The following is a 22,548-nucleotide window of genomic DNA, read 5'->3' on the forward strand; positions in this document are numbered from 1 at the left end:
AAATGCACCTTTCCTGGCTAATTTCGTATGTCCACCACAATGAAAAGGTAGAAATTCTGCTACTACTTAAAATGGCACTGCTCCTCAGAATCTGTTTCCACTGAAATGATATGGATATTCTTCCCTTTGCTGTTGCATTATATCCTTTACCTAATGCTGAGTACATTGATCCTCATGACACCACATTATCCATTGAGCCTTAAGTGAATATTAGATTCTGTCTTACCATAGATTGTTACTCTGCTTTGCTGAGAATGAGCTCAGATGCAAATCTAATCCAAATATTGTGAAAGGATATTCAGAATAATGTGAAAGATAATTCATTTTCTTGCCATGTTAAACTTACTGTTTGGATTTTATGGTGCAAACACAGGACAATACATCTTCCAGCCATGTCTTCTCTTGAGGCCACAATCACCGTATTCCTAGAATGTGGTCTCACAATGTTGTCCCTGCCTTCCACATACCAACACAGGTGCGGAGGATAGTTCAGGGGCAAAGCAAGAAGCCTGGTCCCATTTGCACAAGGAATGTCAGTCTCTCGTCTGGTGTGGCTTCATAATGTCCAAGGAGAGACTGCATTGCCGAATCTATTGGATGCAAGAGAAGACACTGATTAGCACGGCCTATTTCTGTTGTGGAGCAATAATTTCAGAATCCCTTGAAAGGAATGGGCACAGCCACCCCTGAGGACTGCCTCATATGTGCTGGGAAGTTAGTGGAGGAGGTCAGTTGACTATTTGGGGGACTGGTGGCATAGAGAACACAAGGTGCAAGGAATTCTGCCGTTCCTCCACTACTCTCAAGTCTAGACCAGAGGCAGTGATGTACGGATGAGAGCTGATTAACTGCATCATGTCAAGCAGGAAGGGGTAATATACCAGACCAGACAGGAGAGGGAACCAGAACAATCCAAAAAACCCAATCCAAAGAAGGAATCAAGAGTTACAAAACGGATAGGGCTGAAAGAGATTGATCCCCAAAGTGGTGACCCTAAAAAGAACATCCCGAAAAAGACTTTCAACTGGGATTTATTGCTTTTAGAATCATTATCATACCCCTACCCACCCCAAAACCATGTGCTCCAGCACCAGTGGTGTGTCTGGCATTGCTCCAAGCCAGCAGCCTGCGTCCTGCTAAGAAGAGTGAAGCTGTGGAGGGAGGTGGGGAATCTGGACCATCCTCCAGAGTGGGAAGCCTGCTTTCGACCAGGGGCAGGCACACTGATTCAAGAGCCTTAATTCCTAGGTTACAGTGAATATGTGGAACTGATTCTTTATTTTATCTTCTCTCAAGATGAAGTGGTTTTTTTTTTTTTTTTTTTTTTTGGTGTTTGTTTTTCTTTCTTGGCCACAAATCAAGAGATAACAAAGTAAAAAAAAAAAAATGGTTACAAGTTCCCCTAAATTTTTCTCTCACGAGCACTTCAAGCCTGCTGCTGTTCTTGGAGAAAACAAAAATATGAAAATAAATCATGGAGACTTTTTTAGAAAAAATAGTTTATAGGAAAAAAATTAGGGCACCTGAAATATCAAAATAAAACTGTGACTCACAAACCAGAACTCTGATTAATGGCATATTATGTAATAGGTTATTAAGACCTGGCAAATAACAGTACATTATATGCAACAACATTTATGGGAATAAATATAATCATCCAGTCCCTCTCTCTTAAAAATCTGTATCACTATTTTAATTTTTCAGATAAAGTTTATTCTTTACCTGGTTGTTTCTTTGTATAAAAAATGATAAATTGAGGTATTTCTAAGGTATTTGAACGTTGTTATATTCTAGTGATGTGTATTTTTTCTGAATAATAATTTGATGGAAAAAGATACTTCTAGATATCTATTAGAAATGATAAGAGAAATTAGAGCTCTCTACATTTCTACAATATAAAAAATTAAACCAGTTGCTGAGGCATTTGGACAATAACATTACTTTGCCTAAATAAAGCTTAAATGTTGCTTGAGACTAAATAATATGAGAAGCATGTTTTTATGTATTTTCAGATTTACTTTTCCCTAGCCATTTATGTAATGAAAATATGCAGTTTCACAATAATTTAAACTATTTTAAATGCAAAAATATGGCTTTCAATTTTTAAATATAGAAATAGTTTATGTCAATGAGCATATATCTCTCCTTGGGAATTTATCACAGATTTTTCAAAGCAAATTTGTGTCTCGAGGTTACCATTAGTACTCTTACTTTTAGAGTTTGTTGTAGAGTTCAGTTTTTTAAACCAAGAACATCAACCTTCTATTTCAAGAGTAATGAGTTCATTGTCCTGTGACAATGGGTGTTATATATTCTTTGAACAATTATCTACTGAGCACCTCACTCAGTCATTGTGTACAACATGAAGTTTCCTGCCCACCAGAAACTTAGGATCTTAGTCAGAAAGTACATCCTAACACAAATATCTATAGCGAAAACAAAGAATAAAGTCTAAGAGAGTCTAAAATGAAACTCTACTGAATTACAAAGCATAGATTTAAAAACATTTTGTGTAAAATCTTTTTTTCTGAGAAAGAAATTATAAAACATTTTAGTCAGAGAGAACAGAATGGACAAAAAAGTTGAATGAATGAGCTGTGTATAGGAAATGGCCAATAACTCGTTTTGTCTGAAGCATGGAATAAGATAGGGACAAAATGGTATAAGGGGTTTGCACCTGATGGTGAAGAAAACTGATTCTGAGCTGTGAATGAGGCATCAGGGAAGAAACCCAACTACAGGCAGCTGGAATGGGGACCTGGGGAGTTGGGGGAAGAGCAGGCTGGGCATGCAGATCCTGAAGTCATCTGCATAGAGAAGAGAGATGGAGCTACCTGAAGGCATGACTTCGGAGAGCTGGACATCCAGAAGATAAAAGGTGGTAGAGAGAAGCCAGGACGCTACTCCTCAGGGGATGTTAGGAGAAACCAGAATGACTGGCAGGACAGAAAAAGCAGTGGTATAGAGAGGGCATGTCAAACAAAGGATAAGCAACAGGGAAAAATGATGGGAAAAACTGATGAAGGTGTAGGCTGAAAATGGGGTTTGGAGATGAGGAAATTACCAGCGATATTTGAACAAACAATTCAGTTAACAGCTCTGGCAGAAACACTTAATATGTATCCATTTAAAATGCAACAGTTCTTTCTGAAATGTTTCCTTTGTGGCATGAAAGAGTTATTGCATTTTTTTAAAAGACAAAATTTACCATTGTAGAATAACTTGGACACGGAAAAATCCTCCTCCTCATGTCTGGAATTGACCGCCACCCCCAACCCCCCCCCAAAAAAAACCGCACAAGCAAAGTCAGGACAGTGAGACTGACAGTAAACTTAAACCCTTCAGGTTTTATAAAGAAATCAAAATCTGGGGTGGTTGGGTGGCACAGTCGGTTAAGCCTCTGACTGGTTTCGGATCAGGTCATGATCTCAGGGTTGTGAGATTGAGCTCCTTGTTGGGCTCCAGGTTTAGCATGGAGTCAGCTTGAGAGTCTCTCTCTCCCTTTCCCCTCCCCCTTCCCCTGTTCTCTCTCTAAAATAAATAAATAAATATTTTTAAAAAAGAAATAAGAATCTAAATTGCTAGGCTGAGGTATGCATCACTATGCAGAGAGAGAGAGAGAGACATGTTCAGCAAAGCTAGATATTAAACTTCTTTGAACAGCCGAACTCTTAACTTCTTTCTTAAGTTTCATTTCAAAAATGAAAATATGGGGCGCCTGGGTGGCTCAGATGGTTAAGCATCTGCCTTCGGCTCAGGTCATGATCCCAGGGTCCTGGGATCAAGTCCCGCATCGGGCTTCCTGCTCCTTGGGAGCCTGCTTCTCTCTCTCTCTCTCTCCCTCTGTCTCTCATGAATAAATAAAGAAAATCTTTAAAAAAAAAAAATGAAAACATGTTCCTAGGAAACAAATGCACTGTACTCAAGATGAAAAATAAAAACTTAACCAAGGATAAAGCCAAAGATTGAAATATAAGGAAAATAGTCATTTTCTTCTAAAAATTTAAGAAATGGGGCACCTGGGTGGCTCAGTCGTTAAGCGTCTGCCTTCAGCTCAGGTCATGATCCCAGGGTCCTGGGATCCAGCCCCACATCGGGCTCCCTGCTCGGCAGGAAGCCTGCTTCTCCCTCTCCCACTCCCCCTGCTTGTGTTCCTGTTCTCGCTGTGTCTCTCTCTGTCAAATAAATAAATAAAATCTTAAAAAAAAATAAAAAGAAAAAGAAAAAGTTAAGAAATGTAATGCAAACAAAGGTGCATATTCTTGGAGATGAAGTCTTTTTTTTCAAATTTTTTATTGTTATGTTAATCACCATACATTACATCATTAGTTTTTGATGTAATGGAGATGAAGTCTTATCTGGGATAAGCATTCTTTAAAAGCCAAAGGTACAAGTTAAAAGCAACTGGCTTCTACACTTCTTTTGGTTCTTTGTTCTTTACTGTAAATATAATAATTGTTCATCTGTTTAAGCAAGGCCTGCAGGGCTGAGAGCACATCAAAGGTGTTTGCCGCTATTGATTTGTCATGAACTTCAGATTTGTATACAAGTAAGAGGCTGCTTGGACTTGTACCAGAATAGATATACACATTATCTTTTTTCCTTATGTGGTGGTTTTTCAACATGATGTTTTCTAAAATGAGGCATACCTTTGTGAGGTTCACGACTTTTCAAGGAAGTAGCATGAATATGCCTCCCTAAATAGGCATAAAATTCGTTAGAGACTGCTTCATTGAAGAGACATTGCTCTGATGTCAGTGTTGGAATATTTCTAAGTTTAAAAGAAGATTGATAGGAATTTAATGGTCTGGATCTTTTCAACCCAAGATTATACATATAACAAGAATAAGCAAAAAAGCCCAGCTTGAAGAAAGCATTATTTTTACTCTAATATAATAATAATTTCTTCTATATTTTGAATGCTACAAACAAAATCATTTATACCGCCAAGATGATTAAATTACTTTTTACCATTCGGTCTTAACATCTTTCTAGGGTTAAGCTATAATTTCTATGAGCTGCATAGAGAGATACATATTTCTTTTCTGAATACATACATACTTACATAAGGAGAAGACTAAGGTAAAGGAAATGCCATATCACAAGATATGAGAAGGCTAAACGAAGGAAGACAGTTTCATAGTTGAAAAGTTAATGTTTCCAAACCTGATGTAAGTCAAGAACCAAGAAATGAGGACCGTATGGTATTGAACATTTTCTATTTAAAACTCGGTGGCATTTATCCATTTTTTTAGAATCATTGAGGTGGGTTGCATTTAATCTGTTACTTAACAACTCTATGAATTTAGTAACTACCTTATCATCCAAGATCCAAGTAAATGTATTCCAATTCAAAATCATTATAAGTTTGTTGGTAACAAATATTAATCCTATAATGCTGGGGTTTTTTCTTGTTTGAGTCGTAGCAAGTAAAACAAAAAATCAATGTGGTTTGCTTGAGGGATATATATGTTTTCTACTTATGTATATGTGTTTGCCAATTTAATCACTCTCAATGATATTAATATATCATAGTTGTCCTCTAAGGAAGGAATTCAACAGTTGCCTACTATAGTTTAGGATTCAAGCAGATTTTGTTCAAATCTGAACTCAGTATGTGATCTTGACCAAGTGGCTTTCCTTTCTGAATCTCCCCTCTTCTATAAGATAAGCATAATATACCGATTCATAGTTCAGAGGTAATACAGTAATGGTCTGACTAATAGCATAACACCTTTTTGTAACTTAAAACCTATCAGCACACCTTCATCCCCCTACCCCATGTTTTCATGTAGGAACAAAGCCTTTTGTTTGAGTAGATGCCCACTGATGGATATCTCCGAGTCTTTCTTGAGTAAACCATATTCATAATACTTTGACTAAAATTTCAGTTCTTAATTTTTAACGCCAAATGGTTGCTTATACACAAACACTTATGAAGTACATTCAGGAAAGTCAATATTTTTACATTTTTAACTCACATTTTACAGTTGTTTATCCCACACCTAATTCCACAGAGTTTGGGGTTTGAGGCAAGGAGCAACCACTTGCCTTTACTCAGTTTCCAGCTACTTATCTTACTTTTCTTTATACAACTATGTATTGCTCGGTTTTCTGCTCTCTCATAAAAATACATAGTGGAAAAAAAATACATAGTGAACATAATGAGTGAAAAGTATAAACAGGTGAGATCAGGAGATCCCCCTGCTTCAGGTGACTAGGTCTGTATTAATATTTTTTCAGGGAGAATGGAGAATTCCTGTTAATTCCAAATCAACACTGTATAAGTTAAAACTCTTCTGTAGTATAAATGATCTCAAGCCCTCTTCAAATATGTGTTTATTAAAGCAAAGCCGTCATCTAATGTTTTACACAACCTAAATGATAAGGCCATTCTGATTATTGCACGTGCACACACACTACATTTCCCGCATTTTCTTTTCCTGCACAGTCATTTTGTACTCAGTGCACAGAGCAGAAGTACAGTGAGGCGACCCCTTTCTACCGTGGACACTCTCCTTCTATCTTTGGCTTTTTTTATTTCTGACTCTGTGTTGATCTGAGTATAGGGTTTGGGGATGGCTAGGTGGAAAGTTAGAGCTGGGGAAAGATGCTGGGGTTGCTACTCTGACAGTCATGAAGGCCACACAAGGAGTTTACATACCAGGACTGCCATATTCTGTTATTGTTGTTGTTGTTGTTTTTAAGATTTATTTATTTATTTGAGGGGGGAGGGGCACAAGGGAGAGGGAGAGAGAATCCCCAAGCAGACCCCATGCTCATCATGGAGCCTGATGCAGGACTCCATCTCATGACCATGAGATCAGGATCTGAGCCGAAACCAAGAATCAGCTGCTTGACCAACGGTTACCACCGAGGCTCCCCGAGGAATGCCACAGCCAATCTATTCACCTATCCATGTATCTATCCATCTATCTTCTATCTATTTATTGTGGTCAGAGTGAATACAGTTGAGAGTTTGGTCTCATGGATTCTACACGAGCACTTTGGTTTTACAACAGCATATTTGCTCATTTCCTCCTTAAATTTCACATTCAAGTGATGTCTATTTGATTATTAGCTTTCTAGTTTTAAAGTTATAATATTTTAAATTTAAATTTAATAGTGTTTTTAAAATTTAAATTGTGTTTATTGTTAATAGTTCAAATGTCACATATTTTGTTATTTTATACTAATCCATTTTAATTAATGTGTATATACAATTTAAATATTTTTATTTATTTATTTATTTGAGAGAGAGAGAGAATGAGAGAGAGAGAGAGCATGAGAGAGGGGAGGGTCAGAGGAAGAAGCAGACTCCCTGCCGAACAGGGAGTCTGATGCGGGACTCGATCCCGGGACTCCAGGATCATGACCCGAGCCGAAGGCTGTGGCTTAACCGACTGAGCCACCCAGGCACCCCTAATGTGTATATACAATTTATTAACCACTAAATTTCAAGCTCCTAAACATCACCCAATACAAATGCATTTTCAAATTTTAGCTGTCTTTTCTTTCTAACTTTTAATGGCTATAGTCCTGATGATTGTGCTGCTTATAAGTTTATCCACAAAAACAGAGATTTAAAATGGGGATAAAGTCTAGTATTTTTATCCTATTAGAATTTAGAAAAACTCATACTTATCTGGCTCAAATACTATGGCCACTTGCTGGCATTATAAAATTCACTAGGATAGACTGTGCTCATTGTAGTAGTTAAGACTGTGTTTAGCTACAAGTAATAGAAAACCAAAAGAAAAATCTCTTTGAAAAGAGAGGGGTTTTGTTTGTTTGGTTTTTCAACATATCAAGTAGTCCAGAGTAGGCTGCCCAGGACTGCCCAGGTGCTGTGGCCCCAGGACTCTGCTTGGGATTCAGCTTGTCATCCGGCCATCCTTCACGTGTTGTACTTGCCACCTCCCATTGGCCCCCAGGGTCGCACTGGGTTTCAGGCAGGAAGAAGAAATCAAAAGGCCAAAGTGCACATGTCTGCTGAAACTTCCCGATTTGAAAGAAATTTCCCCAATGCCCCACTCAGTGTCATTAATATACCTGTCATTAGCCACATTCAGTTATCTCTAATTGCAAAAGGGCCTATACATCGAAATATTTTATCTGAGCATGTTGTAAGCCTGAACAAGTGGGAGCCTTTTGGACAGGAGGAAAGGGAGAATAAACACCCCAGAGGCTGATATCAGCGTCTCGCACAATGCCCGAAGACCCATGTGCTTGCACAACACAGAGTTCCCCCCCAAAACTGTACACTTTGAGGTTTGTATTTCCTCCCTGCTTATGTGTATGTTGAGATGGAAAATGAGGAAGGGTTAGCAGGGAGGTGCTGCATTCCAACACATTCTCAAGTTTGAAGAGAAGCCTCGGAAATCCCAGGATCTGAGCTTGTGAGCAAGAGTACTTTAGCAAAGTGACAGAAAGTATGTTATACTTGAGCACAAACTGTGACACTGAGGGGGAAGCTGGGAATAAGGGCAGATGCTGGGTAGATAGATACTCCCAGAGGGATCTAGAAGAAATCATCTGCAGTTTGGTGATAGTATCATCAGATTTTGAGAAAACAGCAAATCCTCTTTCATACAAAATTTTAAAAATTAAAATACCCATGTTTTCATGCCTCATTCTTTGAGTCTTGCTGGCTGGGTGATATTGGTTCTTTAGATGTTACAATGTAATCTAAACTTTCAATATGTGCACTTAAAATGCTGTAAAACTTTTATGTAGCCAATGTGCCATTCTTTAACCCCAGGTGATGAACATTTAAAAAAATCATATATGAAAGCCATAAAAAAGAAACAAATTTCACATAATATGATATTGTCTTGAAATATCTGTGATATACTTTTTTAATGAGAAGAGATACATTATTAAATAGCATTTTCTATTTTTTCATGACATTACTTGAAATGAGTAATTTCCTGTTTACATATGTATTCTAACTTTGTGTTTGTTTGGAGTGGAGAAGCTGAAAGGCGCTACTTAAAAGTGTAGTATTTTCATGTCAATATAAATGAAATTTACTGAAAGTGATTTTTAAAAAGATTTTATCTATTTACTTATTTATTGAGTGAGAAAGAGTGCGTGCAAGGCGGGGGGTGGGGGGGAGGTAGGTGGGGGAAGGAGAACAGAGGGAGAGGGAGAGTCTCCCAAGCAGTGCAAGCCTCACACGGGGCTCCATCTCACAACTTTGAGATCGTGATCTGAGCTGAAATCAAGAGTTGGATTCTCAACAAACTGAGCCATCCAGGCACCCCTAAAGATTTTATTTTTAAGTAATCTCTACACCCAATGTGGGGCTTGAACTCACAACCGTGAGATCAAGAGTTGCATGCTCTACCAACAGCCAGACAGGTGCCCTTGAAAGTTTTGATGATTATTCCAGTTTTGAGAAGGGAAAATTAAAAACTAAATATTTTTTTAAAAGATTAAAAAAATTTTTTTAAGCAATCTTTACGCCCAAAATGGGACCGGAACCCACAACACTGACATCAAGAGTCTCCACCAATTGAGCCAAGCCAGGCACCCCTAAAAACTGTGTTTTCTACGAAATTGTACCTCTGCTTTGATTTTTGTCAGGATGCTGTAGACCCCAGTCTAAAACAACTTTCCATGACTTTAAGAAGTATTCACTGCAGCTTAAAACTGGAATATACAAAATGTTTATAACTAAACTTTGCATATATGCCTTAGCTAAAATTCAATTTTATTTCCTCATTTTCCTATTTCTAATCATACCTACAAGAAAAACAAAGACTAGTTCTGTGCATATAATAGCACAGATTCAATTATCTTTTGAAACTAGGTTTCTCTCTTTGTAAATTGGATTAGTTATAACCTCATCATTTGTGAAAGGAAATAAAATTGTTGATATGGAAAAGGAAAAGAGGTTTTTTTTTTAAAGTTTCAAAGGTTTTTTCTTAGTAGTCTTATATTTTTATGGAATTGTGTATATATTGAAGTTTCTTTTATTAACCTACAAAACTTGTTTTAAAAAAATTATGTTTAACTTTCTCTTCTTCCATCACTGCCCAGAAAAACAGTCTTGTTCAAATCTTTCGTTCCTTTGCTATGGCCACTACCTCCCTGCAGACACCTCGAATTCTCCTCAAGTTCTGAGAATGTCTATATTAGTCCAGCGCTCTGCTTTCTCACAGTACTACCTTGCCTCAGGCCTGTCTATTCCTTTTTACCAAAACTTGCTTATCTCATCTTCTAATATGACAGACATGATGTTATTCGTGCCAACACTGGACAGTTTATTAGAGCGTTCTAATAAATTAATGTCATAGTGCAAATTTATACAAGTTCCTTCAGAGATATTGCGATCGTCTGATATTTTAAAACTGGCTTCTGCATAACAATACTGCCAAAAGATGTTAATACATGCCCTATTAAAATATAAAAACATTTTAGAGGGGTGCCTGGGTGGCTCAGTCCTTAAGGGTCTGCCTTTGGCTCAGGTCCTGGGATCGAGCCCCGCATCAGGCTCCCTGCTCAGCGGGAAGCCTGCTTCTCCCTCTCCCGCTCCCCCTGCTTGTGTCCCTCTCTCGCTGTCTCTCTCTCTCTCTCTCTCTCTCTGTTAAATAAATAAATAAAAATCTTAAAAAAAAAAAAGAATGACCATTGGGGAAGATGGGCTAAGACTAACCAGGGATGTGTATAGACTTTGTTTTGCAACCAGCTAAGAGTAGCTTCACGTTCATGACATTCCCTGTCATCTCTTTTCCCAGCCGACTGCCTTATGGAATACCTTAAGAAGATGTTGAGGAAGAAAAGATGGGGGGAGGGGAGATGGAGCTACAGAAACCACAGATTATATTGTATTGTTAAAAATGTACCAGGATTTGTTTTAATCAGGTATGGCAAGACACACACACAAAGAAATAACTGTCATGAAGAAAGACATTTGTATACTCAAAGATCCCTCCCTAGAAGCAGGAGAAACGGCAGGCCATGCAGGACCACATGGGGAAGCACCGGGGTCAGTCAGGGGTCAGGAGGAGTAAGAGGAAAATTTGAGCAAAAGCCTTTATCGTGGTGTCTGTGAGAGGGAATGGGTGAGGCAGCGTAGGGAGGCTTAGGACTGGCTAGTTGGAATAGTTTCAGTGGGCTCTGGAAAGTAGATGGGCCCACCTTGTCTGATACCTGGGCATGCTATAATTACGGCAAGTGGACAGTAGCTAACAGTGTAGGAGTTCTAGAAAGGAGGTGGTTGGCCTGTGTGGGCTTTAGATTGGTTTGCATAGGAAAGGCGTGCTCAACAGAGGAATTATTTGCTATCTGTGAGAACTGGCTAGCCCTGGACCGGGCAGTCTCTTACCAGTCAGTGAGGCCTCAGATGCCAGAGCATCAGAAATGCGGGGGGAATACACACACGCACAGAGGCGCGTGCGCGTGCGTATATGTAATCTTACGTTATTAATAGTATAATATTAATAATGTAAGATATTATATATATATATATAATTAATAGACCCATCAGGGCTATACCTGCTGGATTGAGAAAACAACTGGTGGTCTATTTAATATTGTCCTCTTCTGTACCTTAGCAACACCAGCCAAGAAGGAGGTGGAAAGATTCAACTCGATTGACCTGTGAATCAATGTTCACCAGCAAAACAGAAACAACACTAGCTCCTTCTGAATAAAATAATTTAATACAAGAAATTGGTTACACAGGTGAAGAGTGGCCTGACAAGATAAAGAGAGACAGCAAGGCCTCCTAAACTTAGCTACAGCATGAAGCCACTCTCGGCCTGGGAGGGGAGGAACGAGGAGTAGGGTTAACAGAGCTCACAAGCTAAAGGACAGGGACGAGAGCAGAAAGCAGGCTGTTGGCTCCCAGCTTGGGACTGTGGCATAAAGGGAGGTCCCTCCCAATGGGAACTAAAGCTGCCGAGGGGATGCCGAGAGGCTGAGGAGCAGTGACACACAATACGCGGGCTTCTACCTTCCTTCAGCCCTGCTTCCCATGGTCTCAAACGGCCCTAGATGCCGGAGGACAAGGGAGCATGGAAAATAGTTTCTTGAGATGCAGAGCAGGCGGGAGGCTGTCAGGAAATGATCCGAGAGCAAACAGGGCATATCCTGCAATTCAGAGAGATGCAGGCTCAGGACCAGAGAGACAGGAAGCCTCCTGGGTACTGGTGCCAGGTGCTTATTTCTGAGGCAGCCACATCAAGGTCACCCAGCTGCTCTCCTCAAATCTGTTACGAGAAAAATGGAGCCAGAACGAGAATACAGGCAGAGTTCCATGCCCTGTAGAATCCTCCGACTCTTGGGTCTTCCAACCACGGGGTCAATGACTGGGGCCTGTCAGGAGGCCGAATTCCTCAGCTTGCTGCCTCAAGGGAAACCCCTTCTTCAGTCTGTGCAGCCTGATTGTTTTTGCAAGACAGACTGTCTTCATCTTTCCCTTTGGGAGAACTTAAACGCAGCCTCTTTGAAGCTTCCTTTGACTCTGCTAAACCTTGTTTAAAATTTGCATTTTAGGCTGCATCGCCTGCGAATGACTTTGAACATGGGTGGGAGGGAGGGCTGGTTTACACACTGCCCTCTGGCTTCGCAGGAACATAAATTGTCTTCTGATCCCTGTGTTAGCAGAAAACACACTGAATTAGCTGTTTCCCTTCTGGTTCTTTCCTAACTCGATTGGTTTTGTCTACGGGTCCAGACTCTGGGCAAAAAGAGACATGCTATCTCAGTGGTTGTTGAAAGGCAACCTGTTTCATGCCTGTGTGTATGTGGGTTACAGTAGCACGCCTGTGAGTCTGAATACTATAACTTCACATGTGTGTCTGAGAATTCAGCTGGATCATTCCCTTCGTGGAGGCACGGGCTCTGCTCAATAAATAATACTGATTGACTAGTAATTTTCCTTAGTGCTTTGACAGTGTCTTCAAACTGTCACCAAATGGGACACCGCTGATTACAGAAATTACAGTGTTATAGAAATTATAGAATTCTGTAATTTCTGTTACAGAAATTACAGAAAAAAGCCAGAGTTTTGCATACAATATGCCTCCGAAAATGGAGTGGCCATTGTATTGAGAGTATGAGTCTGTACCAACCAGTGAGTAGGCACAGATGAAGTCATCTTCAGTTTCATTCCGTTAGAACCCCGATAAGCTGAGTTTTGTGAGGGATGCCTGGGTGGCTCAGTCGGTTAAGTGTCTGCCTTCGGCTCAGGTCATGATCCCAGGGTCCTGGGATCGAGTCCCACATGGGGCTCCCTGCTCAGCAGTTAGCCTGCTTCTCCCTCTGCCTGCCGCTTCCCCTGCTTGTGCTCTCTCTTTCTCCGACAAATAAATAACAAAAATTAAAGAAATAATCAGTATGTGATTGTGATACATTTAAAAAAGAAAACTGATTTTATGAAGTGAGGGAAAACATTTGGAAATGTTCCTGACCTACCTTGGCTGACATAGGATTATATATACAAGTAAAGAGACGAAATATGTACATGGATGACAGTTATGTTTCCACTAACATCTAAACAGTTTTTTACTTTTATTCCCCGAGATCCAAAATACAGTTTCTCCTGAAAGGACCGGACGTATCCTTTTTGATTTACTTAGTAGTTTTAAATCTAAATGCCTTCTCAGCATGGTAGGGTAGGTCACACAGCAAAGTAAGTTTGGAACAAAGGTCAGGACAGCTGACAGAAGCCAACTGAGTAGGCGGATCATCATTATTTACAAACATAAAGAAAGTAGGTGGTAGGAAACTTGAAAAGGAAAATTCAATGCCTGTGCTAAAATAAAGAGCACCACAAGCTGTCCAAAACAATTCTTCTTTTCCTAAATCGAATGTGAAGACCAGAAAAGAAAATGATATTGTACAGTGCTCATGTCTTTCTCTGTCCTTTCTCCCATTTTAACTTTGTCCTCTCTGCCCAAGCTCTCCTTTTGGCTTAACTAAATGTTGCCCATGTTGTTTATCTATTATAGAAATGAGGTTAGGTCATGGGAAATATTCATTCCTTTGTCCTTTCATTCACTTGTTCACTTGTTTCATACTTTTGCAATTTCCGCACATACTTTTTGAGTGTCTTCTGTGTATCGGACACTAGGTGCTGGGAAAACAGTGGTGAGAAAAGCAGACAAAGTCCCTGCCTTCTGGGTTTTATATTCTAGTGAGCAGAGAGAGACAATCAATTAACTAAATAACTAAAGCATATAATAGAGCACATGGATGGTAGGTTTTATGGAAAGAAATAGAGCAGGAAGGGAGAGAGAGGTGGTCACAGACATTTCACCTTCTTGAGAGGATTAAGGGGGCTGCTCTAGGGAAGCTAAAATTTGAGTCAAAACCTGAGAGAAGTGAGAGAATGAGCCCTGTGGATATTTGGGAGAAGAGTGTTCTAGGCAAAGGAACAGCCAGGAAATACAAAGAAGTTTGCCTGAGGTATTTGAACAACAGCGAAGAGGTCATTGTGGAGCCGAGTGAGCAAGGGAAGGAGGAGTAGGCATAATGGGCTGATGGTGGGGTGATCAATCCTAAGAAACCCTGCAGCCCATGGCATCAAGTTTGCCTTTTACTGTGATGAGATGTGGAGCCATGGGTGGGCTTGAGCAGCAGGGTGTCTGTAGCTGGCGTGTTGAGAACAGGCTGAAGAGAGTGAGGGTGTCTGTTGGGAAACAGACTTGGAAGCTGCTAGAACAAGCCAGGTAGGAGGTGATGGTGGTTTGGGCCAACGCGGTAGCAGTAGAACACGTGTGAAGTCTGTGGGTTCTGAATAGATACTGAACATAGAGGTAAAAGAATTGGTTAATGGACCATTTTGGATAGCAGATGAATGAGCAGAGTCAGAAATGACTCTAGGGATTTTATTTTATTTTATTATTTTTTAAGTAGGCTCCATGCCCAGTGTGGAGCTTGAACTCACGACCCTAAGATCAAGAGTTGCAAGCTCCACCAGCTGAGCCAGCCAGGCGCCCTGATGCCAGGGGTTTTAGCCTGAGCAATAGGAGGGATGGAATTGTCCCCACTGAATGTGAAAGTCTGTGTTAGGAAAGGATTTGAGAGCAGGGAAAACTCGGGGATCACTTTAGGACAGGCTGGGACTTGGGTGTCTATTAGATACGCAAGTGGAAATGTCAAATAGGCAGATAGATATAAGGGGTCGGGGTTCATGGAGATGTCTGGGGCTGGAGATATAAATGCAGGGATTGTCAACATACAGATGGTTTTTAAAGCCACAGAACTGAAGAGGATAGTGAAAAGAATTAAAGTAAATAGAATATAAATGCTCAAAGGATTGGTCCTGGGAACAGGGCTCCCATAGCCAACGGCACAACTAGGTGCTGCATAACTCCTTCAGGAGCCATTTACCTTGACCGGAAAGCAGAAGCAGGCGCGGAAAGCTAAGAGTGTGGTGACCTGACAGCCAAATGAAGCAAGGGCTTCAGGGAAGGAGAATCAACTGTGCCAAATGCTCTTAAGGGTTCCCATAAGCTGAGGACTGAGCAATCACCGTTGGCTTTACCATACGGAAGAAACAGGACATGGCTTTTCCCTGGGAGTAATTCAGAGTCTAGCACACTCCAACAGGCCAGGTTTTATAGCTGTAGGCAAAGTGCCAGAAAGTACAGAAGGGGGGTAGGTAACAACTTTGACGGAGGGTGGAGGGGAAGAGTACAGCGAAAATGTGATATAAACACGTAAGTGTTGATATGAAAAACTGTTAAGAGCTAAGGCAAATATTTGAAGATATTAATGCAGTAAGTGACCAAGAATAAATTATTTCTGTTCAGTGGAGGAGCCTTATCTTAGTGAGAGTTGGTCTGGAAGATGTTCCTTTCCTGTGATAGCTAGGGCTGACCTCTCACTCTTATTAATACTGTTTTGGGTACTCCTGAAGCTGTTTCAGGTAAACAGAGACAAACATCATCTTGGAAGCACCTGACACGAGGCATATGGCAGAAGAAGCATTGGAAAGATTGGCATTATATAGACACATGCATGGTCAGCTAGAGAACAGGGATGTCTGAAACAGTGTGAATGCAGTTGATGCAAGATTTGTTTGAGGATCTGGACTTGGAACAGAAATGTAAAACTCTGTGAAATCAGTTTAGCTGTCCATATACTAAAAAGAGTTCATTTTACCGTATTTGTAAAAGAAGAGAAAAAGGCTTGGGACAATTAACTAAAATAACTTTTCTGCATTAAATGAAATAATACATCTGTAGCATCCAGGGTAAAATAATCACTCTATACAATGTATCTCTTTTCCGTAGTTTAGGCATACCTAATGTAATTCTTTAGTAAGCTATGACCATTCCCTCCTAGTGTTTGATTAGTCATTCTCAACTAATATTTTTTCTTGTGTTTATAAATTCCAGAGTAAAGAACCCTTGAGGTTTGGTTATTGATTGGTTGGATGTCTTCTGGTTTTTGACATTAAGATTTCATCACTCACTGTAAGTAAACTGAGTAAGACGTACCCAACAAATACTATTTCCTTGTTTTTGTGGTTTTGATTACACTGTGGTGTCAAGGGCTTTTGAATTGTATTTTGAAGGATATTTAGGTATGTTTCAGTGAAGGGATAAAGTCTGCTCTAGAAAGAAAGCCTAGATATTAAGGCATCGTGGCATGAGAATGGTCTTCGAGCTCAGTAAATAGTGTTGTAGTGTGATTGCTGGGTAGGATGCACGCATATGAGAGGTAGGAATTAAATCTATGCACATAAGAGCACTTTTCATAATATGCTGGAGAACTTGGACATTGAATTAGTTTTCTTGCAGGGGTTTAATTAATGCACAATGAACTAGACATATTTAGAGTAGATAATCTGATATATTATGACATATGTAGACACTGATGAGACCATCACTGTAATAAAGATAATGAATATATCCATCATCACCAAAAATTTCCTCCTGCCCCTTTTGTAGTTCTTCCTTCCTGCAATGCCCACATCCCCACTGATTTGCTTCTGTCACTATTGATTTACATGCAGTTTTTGGAATATTCTATAAAGGGGATCATAAAGTACTTTTTGATTTGGCTGCTTTCATTCAACATGATTAGGTTGAGATTCATCCATGTTTTTTAATATATCCATAGTTCATCCTTTTTATTGTGGAGTAGTATTACAATGTGTACATATACCACAATTTGTTTATTGATTCAACTGTGGGTGGACGTATGGGTTGTTTCCAGTTTGGAGCTATTATGAAGCCATTATAAACATTCATGTATAGGGGCCCCGGGTTGGCTCAGTCTGTAGAGCATGCAACTCTTGATCTTGGAGTTGTAGGTTCGAGCTCCATGTTGGGTGTAGAGATTACTTAAAAAAATAGAATTGTAAAAAAAAAGAAATTCATGTACAGATGTATTGTTATATGCTTTCATTTCTCTTGGGCATACCTGGGAGAGGGAAGGTTGGGGCACATGGTGTCTATTTACAATATTAGGAAACTGCCAACCTATTGCCCAAAGTAATTGTACTACTTCATATTTCCATTGGCAGCTCAATTTTGCTCCACATCCTTGTCAACATTTGGTATAACCAGTCACTTAATGTTAGCTGTTCACATACATATTTAGTGGTATCTCGTTATGGTTTTAATTTGCATTTCCTTAATAACTAATGCTGTTGAACAGCTTTTCAGGTGCTTATTTGTCTTCCATACATCTTCTTTGGTAAAGTCTTTTGCCCATTATTTTAATTGGGTTGTCTGTTTTATTATTGGTGGGTTTTGAGGGTCCATTATGTATTCTGAATATATTCCTTTATCAGATGTGATTTATTTTTAGTTTAATTCTACTGTGATCAGAGAACACATTTTGTATGGCTTGAAATCCTTTAGATTTGTTGGCATTTCTTTTATGGAACATTTTCTTAAGGGTTCCATGTGTACTTGAAGAGATATGCATTCTACGTTGTTGTGTGGAGCAATCAAGCTAGTTGATAGAGTTGGTTAGTGCTTCTATATCTTTTTTGATTTACTGTCTATATGTTCTATCAGTTATTGAGGGAGGGTGATTGAGGTATCCAACTCTAATTATGGATTTTTCTGTTTCTCTTTTCAGATCTATCATGAGTTTTTGCCTCACAAATTTTGAAGTTCTATTATTAAGTACACAGACATTTAGGCTTTTTATGTTCCCTTGATGCACTGACCTCTTTATCATTTTTGAAATGACCTTTTTTATCCCTAGTAATATTCTTTGCTCTGAAAGATATTTTGTCCGGCTATAGCAACTGTAGCTTACTTTGGATTAGTGTTAGTGTGCTCTCTATTTTTCCATCTTTTACTTTTAACTCTTTGTGTTTTTATACTTAAAGTTGGATTACTGGTTGGTAACATATGAGTTATTTGTTGGCAGAAAGTTGGGTCTTATTTTTTATCCAATATGAAAGCCTCTTTTTTTAATTGCAATGTGTAGACCCTTTATATTTCATGTGACATTTCCTATTTTGTCCTATGTGTTCTTTGTTCAATCTTTCTTTTTTTTAATTTCTTTTGAAGTCACTGAGTATTTTTTAATGGTTCTATTTTATGCACTCTCTTGGCTTTTGAACTATAATTCTTTGTTGTGTGATACTAGAGGTTCTTTTAGGATTTTTAGTGTACGTCTTTAGCTTGCCACAGTCTACTGATATTATACCACCACTTTATAATATAAGAAATATATATATATATACATACATATACATAATATGCATGTATATATACATATATATTGTATATAATATTATATATAACGTAATAAGAATATGTTTCTATTTATCTCATCTTGTCCTTTGTCTTTTTTTCTCTACATTTTACTACTGACAAATGTTACAAATCCCATAGTAGATTGTTATTTTTGCCTTAAACAATCAATTACCATTTAAAGAGATCTAATTAGTAAGAAAAAAGTCTTTTGCATTTACCCATGCAGTTACCATTGCCTGTGCTCTTCATTTCTTGGTTCAAATTTCTAGCTTCTGTCATTTTCTTTTCTCCTGAATGGCTTGATTCAGTATATTTTATGGTACAAGTGTGCTGATGGTGAATTCTTTTAGCTCTTCTTCGTCTAAAAAAGTCTTTATTTTGCCTTTGCTTTTGAATGTTAATTTTTATTGAATTTAGAATGCTGATCAGTGGAATTTTTTTTTTTAAGTGCTTTTAAGATTTTGTTTTATTGTCGTCTGGTTTACCTTGTTTCCAATGAGAAATCTGCTATCATTCATATCTTTGTTCCATTGTATGTAATTTGACTTTTTTTCTAACTGATATTAAGATTTACTCTTCATCACTTCTTTTAAAAAATATTTTATTTATTTATTTATCAAAGAGAAAGAGAGCGAGAGAGCACAAGCGGGGTGAAGGGCAGAGAGAGAAGCAAACTCCCCGCTGAGCAGGGAGTCTGATGTGGGACTTGATCCCGGGACCGTGGGATCATGACCTGAGCTGAAAGCAGATGCTTAACCGACTGAGCCACCCAGGTGTCCCTCTTTTAAGTAATTTTTTAAAGCAACTATAGTTTCCTTTATTTTTTGGAAGGTCAGGTAGGAGGTTGTTGAGATTCTTAGAAGTGTTCATATTTTGAGCTTCTCATGAAAGAGCTATAGACTTCATCAATTTTTTTCCTGCCCTCTCTCATCCTCTTGGGGCTATAATTAAATATATATGAGGCCATTGAAGACCTTAGAATTATTACAATCTATAAAATATTTTTAAAAGTGGTAGGTTTTAGCATGTTAACAACTTTGGTAACATTTTGGACCATGATCGATAAAAGGGAGAAATTAGTGATTAAAGAGACCAGTTGGGAAATATCATAATAGCATTGGTGAAAAATCCCAAGGCCCTAAATTTAAGCAGTGGAAAGAAGTAGAATCAATGGAATTGTATGTATGATGTAGAATTCACTGTTTGGACGTTTGGACAGTGTTAATGAGGCACAGGGAAAAATCTAGAAAGTTACATTTGCCTCTAGTTTGGACCTTTGAGGGCTATTTATTCCAATAAGCAACGTATAGAAAACCATTAGCAAAAGATTTGAGGGTGTAAGAGAGATGATGATTCTAGATGTTCATTCCAGTGTCATGCAAGATATTTTGGTTGAAATGCATATTTGCCAGTTGATATGCTTGGCAAGAGAGTTTGATGGGGAGACAGCAGCAGAAAGGAAATTATTCTCTTATATTGGAAACAAGGTAAACCACTGTAAGTGGGAACTTATAATACTGCTCTGTTAAAATAGAGTACATGGGGTGCCTATGTGGCTCAGTGGGTTGGGCAAACGACCCTTGATTTTGGCTCAGGTCATGATTTCAGGGTCGTAGGGCTCCATGCTCAGTGTAGGGTCTGCTTGTCCCTCTCCCTCCCCCCCGACGGTGTGTTCTCTCTCTCAAACAAATAAATAAAATCCTAAAAAAAAAAAAAATGAAATGCACATGAAACAAAGAAGGGTTGCTGGAACATACTGGTATAGGGGAGGGAGCTAAAAGTAGGGCAGCCAATGAAGGAGACTGAAACTCAACACATTAGAAGGAGAAAATAGTCTCATATCATCTCAGGTCAACTTACCAGGAGGTTGGAGAAGTAGGAGGGGTCTGTGGAAATGCTGAAATTGCGAACTGGTCACTGTGAATCTTGCAAGCAGAAGTTTCAGTAACATGGTTGGAGTTTGAGTCAGCTTATTGTTGCTAGAAGGATGCATGGAAAGCTAAGGAAATAAGGATGGGAGAAAATTTTTGAGCCACGTGGTTAGGAGAAGAAGCAAGGTAGTGAGGAGAGAAGGCTGAAGTTTAGGGTAGAGGAGGTAAGGGTGTGATTTGAGTACGGACAAGATAAAAATAGGTAGATGAGAGACCAAAGATGCTAGAAATGAGAAGGAAAGGAACTGTCCTCATTGAGCAGTGACTAAGAGGCAAAGCCATGAGGTCTTGGAGAATTCTGAATTTAAGAGAGAAAAAGCAGAGGAAGAAAATCAAAATTTATTAAGGCCTGTACATTGCTAATTGCTTGACACATATTATAGGATTTATAATGTGTGTAACCATCACTCTATAAGGTAGTGCTTAGTACCTCCACTTTACAATTGAGACAAAGAGAGACTCAGACAAATTTAATAACCCTTTGTGTCATGGTTAATAAACGATGGAACTAGGAGTCATACTCAGGTATATCTAAAGCAGGTATATCTAATATTCTTTTTCCTCCACCGAGCCAAGTTGGAGAAGGCTTCGGGTTTGAAATTGGGATACTTTGTTTTGATCTTCCACACAAGGAAAGGAAGTAAATATAAGCGAATACAGAGATCTTTGTGTCTGGAGGCAGAGGGAAATCAAAGTGTTCGTATCTGATGGTTCTATTTTATCTGCAGATGAATGTCCCTGCACGTGTGTACCTGGGGACTTGGGGCGAGTGATAAAGATTTAGATCCTTTGGGGCACCTGGCTGGCTCAATCAGTAGAGCATGCAACTCTCGATCTCCGGGTTATAAGTTTGAACCCCACGTTGGGTGTAGAGATTACTTAAAAATAAAATCTTTAAAAAAAGATTTAGATTATTTATTATGGGAAACAGAAAAGATGACAGACAAGAAATAAATCAAGAAATTATGTTTGTTCAACTTCTAAATATATTTAGGAGAATTTCTTTGGAGTTTCATCTGTATTTCTATTATTAGAAAATGAAGCATATGAAGTTCTTAGTAAGAAATTAACACTTCTATCATTGGAAAAGTAGATGTAAACCATAATTTGTTATAATTTTGGCTCAGTGCTGCATTTTGGGGTATGAACTATTTTAAATTTATTAGAACTATCCTGGAAGTCATTAAATTTATTGTACTTTTAAAGTTATAAATCTTCTGAAAAAACAGCAGATAACATATCATTTGGGATTGGGTATACAGATATTTTCATCAAATTCAATAGCTTTTACCCTCAAAATGTCTTTTGGCTTATAAATAAATAAATTATGGTACAATAAACATGAACCTTGTTTGAAGTCACTTGAAGTGAAAGGACAATTGGTTTGAAAAGATAGATGTGTTATTTTCTCCTCTGTTCAGGATGACCAATGATCATGACAAAGAAGATTGTTTTAATCAAATGGTTTAAGTAAATATTTTAAATAAATTGAGACAGTGAGAATTAATTCCACTTATTTGGAGAAAATAAATCTCCCCATAAATGAAGTGGCTCCAAGAAGGTTTGAGAAAAGTTCATGATGATTCTTTAGTGTGTGTTATAAAACTAGATAATAAACAAACCCAGTGTTGAAGTGTTTACTAAGTGAATAGAGTGAAAGGAATCACTAGCGTTTTGTGAATCGTGCTGGGGAAGGCAAAGGGAAATGGGGCTGTAAAGAAGGGCTTCAAGGAAGACCTAGCGTTTGTGTGCTGCCTTGGAGGATGGTTGGGATTAACCAGCTGTTAACGGGGAAAGATGCTGATACAGAATGAAAAAGAAATAGTAGCAAACACCTGCTGTGTAAAGGTTAGTATGTGTCAGGTTCTTCCTAAAGACTCTATATATACCTAAAATAGATACTGTTGTTATTGTTTTATATGAAGAAACTCAGGCAT

Source organism: Zalophus californianus, chromosome 15 (assembly GCF_009762305.2).
Source record: "Zalophus californianus isolate mZalCal1 chromosome 15, mZalCal1.pri.v2, whole genome shotgun sequence".
NCBI lineage: Eukaryota > Metazoa > Chordata > Mammalia > Carnivora > Otariidae > Zalophus > Zalophus californianus.